The sequence below is a fragment of the Trachymyrmex septentrionalis genome, unplaced genomic scaffold, assembly GCF_001594115.1.
Source record: "Trachymyrmex septentrionalis isolate Tsep2-gDNA-1 unplaced genomic scaffold, Tsep1.0 scaffold97, whole genome shotgun sequence".
Lineage (NCBI taxonomy): Eukaryota > Metazoa > Arthropoda > Insecta > Hymenoptera > Formicidae > Trachymyrmex > Trachymyrmex septentrionalis.
The window spans coordinates 2,999,606-3,008,795 of record NW_017306160.1 but is presented as its reverse complement, the minus strand read 5'-3'; the positions used below and the strand labels follow the sequence as shown (position 1 = coordinate 3,008,795).

The window sequence follows — 9,190 nt, the reverse complement described above, 5'->3', positions numbered from 1 at the left end:
ATTTCAGAGTGCTTATAACACCTGATGATTCATGATAATCCGCCAGTGCCTATATTTTGTCACTCTTAACAACAATGATGTTATCGTTATGTTATCGTTGCGCTAGTATTGTATGGTAAAAAAAAAACTGCAGCAACAACATAACGATAACGAATTGTCGTTAAGAGTTACTGAATATAGGCACGAGGAATGGGTTACATATGTAAAGTTGTAAAATGTACCCTCGTTATCGTTCGGCGATATATTATAAATCATTTGTTCCGGCTTGGCTGCGAACTCTCTTTCCCTTCCGTTCCAATTTTGTTGAGCGCAAGATCTATACATATATGTACATTATCTACGCACACATAGAATCGCTACACAGTTGGAAAAAATGTGTTGAATTTAACATAAATCGCACGTCCCAAATGGTCCACTCAAATTTTTTAGTTAATTTTACACAAGATCAATAGATTCAAAGGTAACACAAATGTTATGTAAGAGAATAAATACAAAGAAAGATAACACAATTTATAAAAATTAGCATTTATAATATGTTAAATCAACACGGATTTTATTCATTTGTCGTAGAATTTATATTTTAAAACACATTATTTTTATGTTACTTACTCATAAATTATGTCATTTTAACACTAAAAAAACATAAAAAATTCAACACAAACATGAGTGGACCGTTTCCAACACAGATACACAAATTTTGTTACTGTGTAGGAATGGGATCGAGCTAATTAACATTCATTACTCACACGATCCGTGAGCTTATGGTTAGGTCCTAACGTGGAGTTTCTTGACTTGACTCGTTGTCGCATCTGACTTTTCGAATATCCCTCTTCCCGAGAGAATTATTTTTCAATTTTTCGCGTTCGATCACCGACATCAGAAACTATTTTTTTCCTTTATTCGTATTATACGGAAATTATTATTCTCATTATTCTCGTCGCACCTCCAATTCTACATATGTAATATATATGATGATGATCTTGTAATTTTTCGCGTCCAATTGCCGACATTAAGAATTCTTTTTCTACATCAGTTCTGTGTCCATTCGTGTTGTGCCGAAATTCTGCTCGTCCAATTCAACGATGACGATTTTACGGTCGCGGCCCTCTCTCTCTCTCTTCAAAGAGACGCGACGTCTCGTCGTATCATACACTGCTTGCGAAGGGCTTTGCGGCCCATCTCTCCGCTGTCTAGCCCCAATTGCGCGCGCGCGTACACGTACCTACGTTTCACCGATGGCACGTGTTCCAGCACCAGAAGCATGTGCAACGCGACTACCGCGCTCCGCGCGTGAATCTCGCTCGCAGTTGCATCTCGCGCGTCCCCGCAAACGGATGTCGCCCGCTCCCGCCCTAGCTCGTATTCGAGTCATCGTTAAACCGGCTTTCCGTTCCCGCGCTCTCGAGGAACATCCATTTGTCTTACGACGTCGAATTTACGACGGGGGGGGGGGGGGGAGGGGGGTACGCGTCCCGTCATCCGCGTCCGCGTTAAAAAGTACTTGCGCGTCCGCCTTGCTTTGGAGAGTGGTGCGAATGCAATTTCGAAAATACTGTTAAACTCGACGTCAATATTCGTTTGCATCTCATTGAGCGCACTGTACACTTGTAAGTCGGACCTGCGGCACTGCTTTTTTGCGGATAAAATGAGCTGTGATGATTTTTATTTTTAAAAAAATTTGAAAAATGTAGAGCATGAATTCTTACAGTAACCGCAGCGTCGGTCTTATATTTTCGACAGCGTCTTTCTTTCTCTCTTCCTTTCAATTTTATATTTTAATGTATAATGAAGTCTGACAAATTTAATGCGCGAAATGATGTATTTTTCCAAATTATTACATATGAGAATCATATATATAGTATATACCATATAATTTAAAAGTTTCTTTCGCAAAAAATTGTAATGTTATCTTTAACAACTGCTACGTGTAATCTTTGGTATTATGCATCTTTGATAAGTCTTTTTTGACGAATCACTGATACTTTCCGACGGGGAAAATTTAAGAAACGAGATAAAATATTAAGTGTCAATGTTTGCGAGGAAACATCCATTTTTCCTTTTTACGGAAAGATTTGCTGGCGGACTTTTGTGCACGTATTTTTTTTCCCCGAGCCGACGCAATCTCCCTAGAGATATTATGTGCTCGTAGAAACGTGAAAGATAGTGGAGAAAAGAATAAATTCGCTCAAGCAGTGCTTGCGAATTTTTCTATCCCGTAACGGGAGTTGGTAGTACATATATATATATATATATATATATATAGCCTGAATCCACTCATATTAACATGTCATAAATATGCTAACGCGTTATAAATATTCAAATGTTCCGTGTTTGTAATAAATACAATACCGCTAATACAGTATGGAGAAAGTACTTTAGGAAACCCGTGTATGTGTATGTGTCTGTATGTGTGCGCGCGCGCTAATCATGGTTGTCAGGGTTTGTTAACGAAATATAAATTTAAATCCGGAAAGCTACTGATTCCCGGAAAGCTTCTGATCGCCGTTTCTCTTTGTTAATACCTCAATCAATTTGTTATGCAAATTGTAGCGATCGAATTACGAGAAGGATGTACAAGTTTTGGAAGACTATCATAGACTATCCTCATAAAACATACATTATGAAAGGAACGATCGATAATGTCATGAATGTTGTAAACGGGACAAAAGTGTTTTTGATCGATACGTTCATGAATTATTTCTACGTGCCTTCGAGAGGCCTTCCACGGCGGAAATTTTCGGAAACGTCGAGCAGGAGTGTAAGACAACGCCGCAGAATGCAGAGCAGATGAGTATAATTTTGATAGATTAATATATGAATTAGTGATTCTGGAGTACTAATAATAGAATCTTTTGAAAATGTAACGCGTTATTGATTCATGCGCTTACTTTCGGAGCATTAATAACGGAATCTTTTAAAAATACAACTTTACTTTCGGACATAAAAAGAAATGTTTAGTCAAGAAATCGTTACGAGTACACGCTAAAGACTATGGGTGTAATTTTCACCGTGGGCTTTAAATCTATGATGGTGTTGATTATACACGCCGAGGGTTTTAAATCTACATTATGTTGATGTTAATATTAACACCAACACGGTGAAAATTATATAGATACCGCATAGGGTTAAATCCATGGCACACCCATATTTTTTACAATGCATAAGAGAGGAGCGGCAGTAAGAGAATGATTACGATGAATGTTTGTTGAATGACTTGCTAAATGTGGCAAACCGACGTGTTCTGTTTTTGTTTGACATTAGTCTTAAAGCTATTTTATATACATTGAGAATATCAACTGGCATGTGGAAAATATCGGAATATTATGAGAAAGCAAGGTATGGTTGCACGTGTAATTTGGAAATATACATATATATTTCTGATGAAGTATAAAATAATAAATTAATGAAAAAAGAATTATAAAATTGTACAACAAATTCATCATAATTCGTTGATATCTCCCTTTCGCTGATACTCTTCTTGTAATTGTATTAAATAATGTTGCTAATAATATTTATTACATAGAGTATAAAATGAAAATTATGAAAACCTGTGTTGGGCGTTACATTTTCAAAAGATGTCTAAATAAATATAATGAAGATATTTATGTTGACTATTACTAATAATGGACTTTTGTTTATAATTTGGCACAGCTACGTAGCTGTATAATTAACAAATTAACTCTTTGACGATCGACGCGGATATATCGCTAATTTTTTGAGCCAGACTAAGTGAATGGTGTTTGGTGAATAGTCTACGTTACATTTTCCTTTTCATTGTTATAGATATAATTATATAGAAACTGATAAACAAATCTAAGTTAAAATAATATCAGTAAAATTTATATACAATTATTGTTGAATTTTTTATTGTTCATAAATGAATTATAAAGAGATGTAAATTATTATCATAAATTATACGCATATATTATCAGTAATGATTAATTAAGATATATCAATAACAAAATTTAGCAATAAGAATTAACGTAAAGATATTTTAGAAATATTACGTTTTATTGATGAAATGAATCTCGTACCTTTTGAACAAAATTTAATTTAAAGAGATCGTTGATCGCTTCGATATTTTTCACTTCAATTCCACCTTTCGACGAAATCTCTCGTTAGATAATTTTAGCGTACTATTATCGTTGTTTTTTATTCCGCTTCGTTAATCGCTAATTAAGCGTTGGTCCGACATGCAAAATAGCGCCACAATACATTCCACGATCTCGCCGCGGTACGAACACAAATATGCATCTCACGCCACGCCTGTTTTGTGGCTTGCGGACGCTACAACAAAGGAGAGTGTAAATGGGAACTTACGAGCAAGCACGGTGGGTTGATTTATTGCCGAATTGACTATTCATCTCCTTCACCAGAACCTCCGGTATAAGAAGTCACGCGGTCATTAGCCCGCGCCCAGTGCAGAAACCCCGTCGTCTGAGTTAAGAGAATGAGAGAAAAAAAAAAAGAAAGAAAGTACTGAAAGATTGCTCCCGTCGGTTGTCAAAGAGTTAGCAACGGATTCGCAATCTGAAGATTTGAGAAGTGCGATCCAGTTGAACTTTTCTCTTATTCAAGCCGTATTAGAATCGTTGGAACGGAGCTTGAAAATCCTGGGACGAAATTAATGCTAAGCAGGCCTGGGTGTTGGTAATTCTATTTATGAGAAGGGCGTCTTATTTCATGTGCATGAAAACGAAAACGAAAGTCGCTCTCTAAAGAGTGTGAAAAACTTTAAGAACTCTCTTTCACGATTTCCAACTATATAACACTCGTATTGTTCGAGGGCTGAATGAGTATTACAGAATGAATTACCGTTTGAAATATGGACGTAGCCAGGAAAAAAAGGAATGCATTAAGATGCACGTAACTTCATGATCTTACGTTTTATTACTGATACGTAAATGAGGAATGTATAAAATAAAATATCGCTCATTTCTATACATATTTTAGGTCTCTGTGACATCTTATTTTATTTTATTTATATTTATATATAAGTAAAATCTTTGATTGATCTAAATATGATTTCCTTATAAAAAATTATATTTTTTAGCTTAAAATAAAATATTTTTTCTAGCATATCTTTATATTGAAATTTTGACGAAATTCAAAATGCGCCTGAAATTAAATAAAGAGCAAACTATTTTATTTACGATTTAAACGTTAACATTATTTTTATTCTTTTAATTTATAAAAAGAGCTGTAATTTGAAAAAGAAAAGGACTTTCAAAAATAATTTTCAAAAATTGAAATATCCGGCACATGTGCATATTTATTGCAGGAGTTAAATTAAAAAATTATCTGCTTATTTTTTTCACATATATATATACACACAAAGTCTTTTTGGTATGAAATTATTTTTAGTACAATTAATAACATGAAATCCTGATAATTTGATCCCAAGCTTAATCCCTGGCTACGTTTCCCCCGATTGCCAAAATAATTATTTCGATTTTAATAATCTTCTGATGCACACAATTTTCGCTTCTCTACAAAAAATGATATAACCTAATTCGATCGGTCGAAATTAAATTTGAATACAGTAGTAAGGCTATATATTTATAAGAGCTTACGATACGAAAATTTCCACTGTCGAGAGTGCATCAGAAGGGTTAAGGAGAAGTGCGTCTCGCCGAATTCCTCTCAGCAGACACCGACACGCGCGATCCAAGGGAAGCACAAACCAACCGTCGAGCACGAGAAACAGGTTTTCGGGAGACAACGGCCGTACAAAAGGATTAATTGGCACTAGGCCGTGGATACGGATCACACATCATATACGCGTCGCGTATGTCGCCTCACTTGCTTGCAAGCGAGTCGCTGCAAGGAGTCATCGATTGACGACCGTAAAAGTGAACGGCACTTGGCACGGGAATCTCTCGATGTTTAATTCTCGTTATCCGTTCCTTTCATCTATTCTCGTTTCATGCTTCGTTTCTGTCTCTTTGCTTTTCATTTCTGCAGCAACGATCGTATTAACTGTTCAGTGGTGGATTTAGGCTTAAATCTGTGAAACGTATAACCACCATTTGATTAAGCCATACCTCTCTCTCTCTCTCTCTCTCTCTCTCTCTCTCTCTCTCTCTCTCTCTCGATTACAATGAGAAAAGCGACAGAAAAAAAAAACTCAGAAGCTCAATCGAGGCAAGTCTGAACGAATAAGCCAAAATGAAAGTCCTATTTTGATGAAAACGGAATGTATTATTTACTCACAAATTATACTTGCGATTCTTTAGAATATTTATTTTGATAAACAAATAAATAAAGCGTTTATTATAGTTTTAGGGCAAACTCTAAGAATACAAATTGATATTTCAATAAGTTATACTTTAAGAAATGTTTTTTCACCGCAAATGCAAGTATGACTACGTCTACACGGCTCGATTTACATCGATGTTATGAAATTGGCCAATCATGGCTATTTCTCTGAAGAATGGAATGACTATGATTGGTCAATTTCATAACATCGATGTTATAACTTCGGCATAAATCGAGCCGTGTAGATGTAATCTATATAAAAAGTGACTTTAATACGTGTATGATTAGTTTCCCATGTAAAAATAACTATATACTATATACAAATATGGATCTACACGTTTAAACGTGTACAGTGTAATTTTTACACGAAAAACTAAATAACACATATATCGAAGTAACTTTTTACACATTTTTCCAATGGATACGCTTTCCATTTGATGGACATAAGTCGACAGAAGCGTTCTATTTTTCTCAACATTCAGTGAGTAACAAATGAGTAGCAAAGATAGAACGACACTTACGTTGACTTGTTGACGCGAAATGAAAAGAGCATCCAGCGTTTTCAAATAAAATCTATTTTCAAATAAAATCTGTCTCTTTTATTTTGTACATCGCGAGTAAATCTAAATGAGTATATTCAACGACTCTTGTTATAGACAAGAGGACTTGCCGTTGGAGGTTTCGGATTCGCTAGTAAATGTGCGCATAAATCCACCGCTGATTTTTAAGCCTGTCCTCGCGATTGTGTGTAATATTGCTCGTGCACACACTGTCACGCACGGACGCGTAAATCCAAGAATCCTCGGGATCCTTTGCAAAATTTTCTCTCCCTTGAATCATCGCGCGTTCGTCTACGTCGTCGGAGGGGAGGCACTCGGCGAAGATGCTCGCACACGGGCGCGCCCTTTGTGAACGAACAAAAATCGTCCTGATCGTCGACGCATTCTGCCGGCGTGGAGGGCGCCGTGAGGTCGAGGTCGACGCGCTCTGATAATAAATGATGTTTTATCTGTCGAGCGATGCCCGGCGGATATAGCATAGCCCGACGGAGAGAGGGGAAGAGGAGGGAGAGAATTGTAATGCGACGAGGCGTCAATCTGCTTTTTCGTTCGCGCAGGGTGCGACAAATCATGTCGAGGCACCGTCTCGCCGCTAACACGAGTACAGAAGAAGGTAAATCCCAGCGATACGCTCGCGCGAATTTTACGCATGCATTCACACGTATAATATATATACGAGTGTATATATATATATATATATATATGTGAGCTGCACTCACACTCCTCGTGGATGGAATCTTTGTGTGTGTCATTCGGATTAGAATGCTTCTACAAAAATCCCTTTCGACATCGCATTTTTTTCATGTCTGTTGTAATCGCCAGATAGTTAACTGAATTAAGAAACGATCCAAAATAAAGTCTAATTAAAATTAAATGAATTATTTCATACATGTATTCGCGTCGCGTCAAAAATTGATAAGATTTTGAAGATCTATTATTAGATTTTGAATGATCTATTAGTTGTAATTTTTTCATGTAATAAAATATCTAACATCTTATTCTTGTTTAAAAAAAAAAAAAATCCCATATTGATCAAAGATTCCATAAATATAGCCTGTGTGTAACATCTGTCTGAACATTCTGTATCGTAATCATATTATGATCACGATATATAGCAGGTTCAGATAAATGGGCTCGGAGATTGAATCGGATTAGAGATGAAAGCAGAGAAAGTTCAATGATCGGGTAAGAGTAACGGCCTTCTGTTGACCAGAACTTTTAATATACGCGGATAAATTATTAAATAAATCATAATGAAAAGGATTCGACGAACGTAAGATTTTCATTTAAAATCCGATTTAATCTCATTGTACAAAGTAAACGAGAATAATACCAATGCGATAAATTTTCTCGCGGGTGAATCTGCCGAAAAAAAAAAAAAGAACACATGCATTCCGGTATTATTAATAGCATTTATCACAAATAGCACAATGAAAGTATCACTGCTTTGGCAGAAGAGATGCCCTATTTTTCCAAGATATATGCAGTCAACGTCGAATGGTCGAGTGTTCTTTTTGCAATCGTTGAGCGATATCGACAACCGTTCCTCTCGTAACTTACGAGCACTCGGCTCAATAAAAACGCAAGCCATTCACTTTTTTACTTTTTTTCTTTTTTTTCCGGAGAGGATATAACGCCGATGTGGACGATGTTTTTCCCTCCCGCCGCTGCTGTTAATTCGCCAATCGCTGAAAGCGAGCATCATAATTTCCGTTACCGTACGCTACGCCCGCAGCGATATTTCTTCTGCGTTTCCTTTGTCCGCCGTGGCGCGTGCGACAAAGGACGCGATAATTGCAAAGCCCTGTATGCGGTCGAACCGATCGTTTTCGCGTGTGTTTCGCGAACAAACGACAATGTACGGAGTTTGCGGTGAATATTGTTGCGAGCGGCGCTTAATTTCTGCGGCAGTATGAACGACTGGTCGCGCGCTCTTATTTTCCGGGTTGAATGCGGCGAGTTTCATTTCCGATCGCTAGAAAAATAGCGTCTGCCTTACGCTGACTAAACGACGTTTTTGTTATCACGAGTGATGGCGCAGTTTGTTAAGGTATCCGAATTTCTATATATTCTTTTCTATATACATATATATATATATATATTTTTTTTTTGTTGAAACAAGTCTTATTTTGAAGACTGGTATAAAATATAAATTAATAATAAAAATTAATATAAAAATTAAGATACAAAGACAAGTTTGAAATCGCATTTGTAAAATAATTCTAATTAAATGTAAGATTGTTCCATAACATTTACAAACGCGATCTCAACCTATCTTTGTACAATATTTCAATTTATATTTTACCAATCTTTCGAAATAAGTAAGATTTATTCAAAGAAATATATAATATATAGAAAAAATGTATGGATTG

At 36.3% G+C, this 9,190-nt stretch overlaps 1 protein-coding gene across 6 annotated transcripts in view; it reads left to right on the top strand.

The window, feature by feature from the left end:
* LOC108756282 overlaps window positions 1-9,190 on the top strand; it is a 170,659-nt gene that overhangs the window by 142,068 nt on the left and 19,401 nt on the right. Inside the window, exon 1 of one of the 6 annotated variants that reach the window (XM_018499964.1) lies at window positions 6,605-7,431. The exons of the other annotated variants lie outside the window; for them this stretch is intronic. The gene's annotated coding sequence lies outside the window, so the exon portion shown is untranslated. Of the gene's footprint in view, window positions 1-6,604; window positions 7,432-9,190 lie in introns of those variants that run through there. 6 annotated transcript variants of the gene reach the window in all.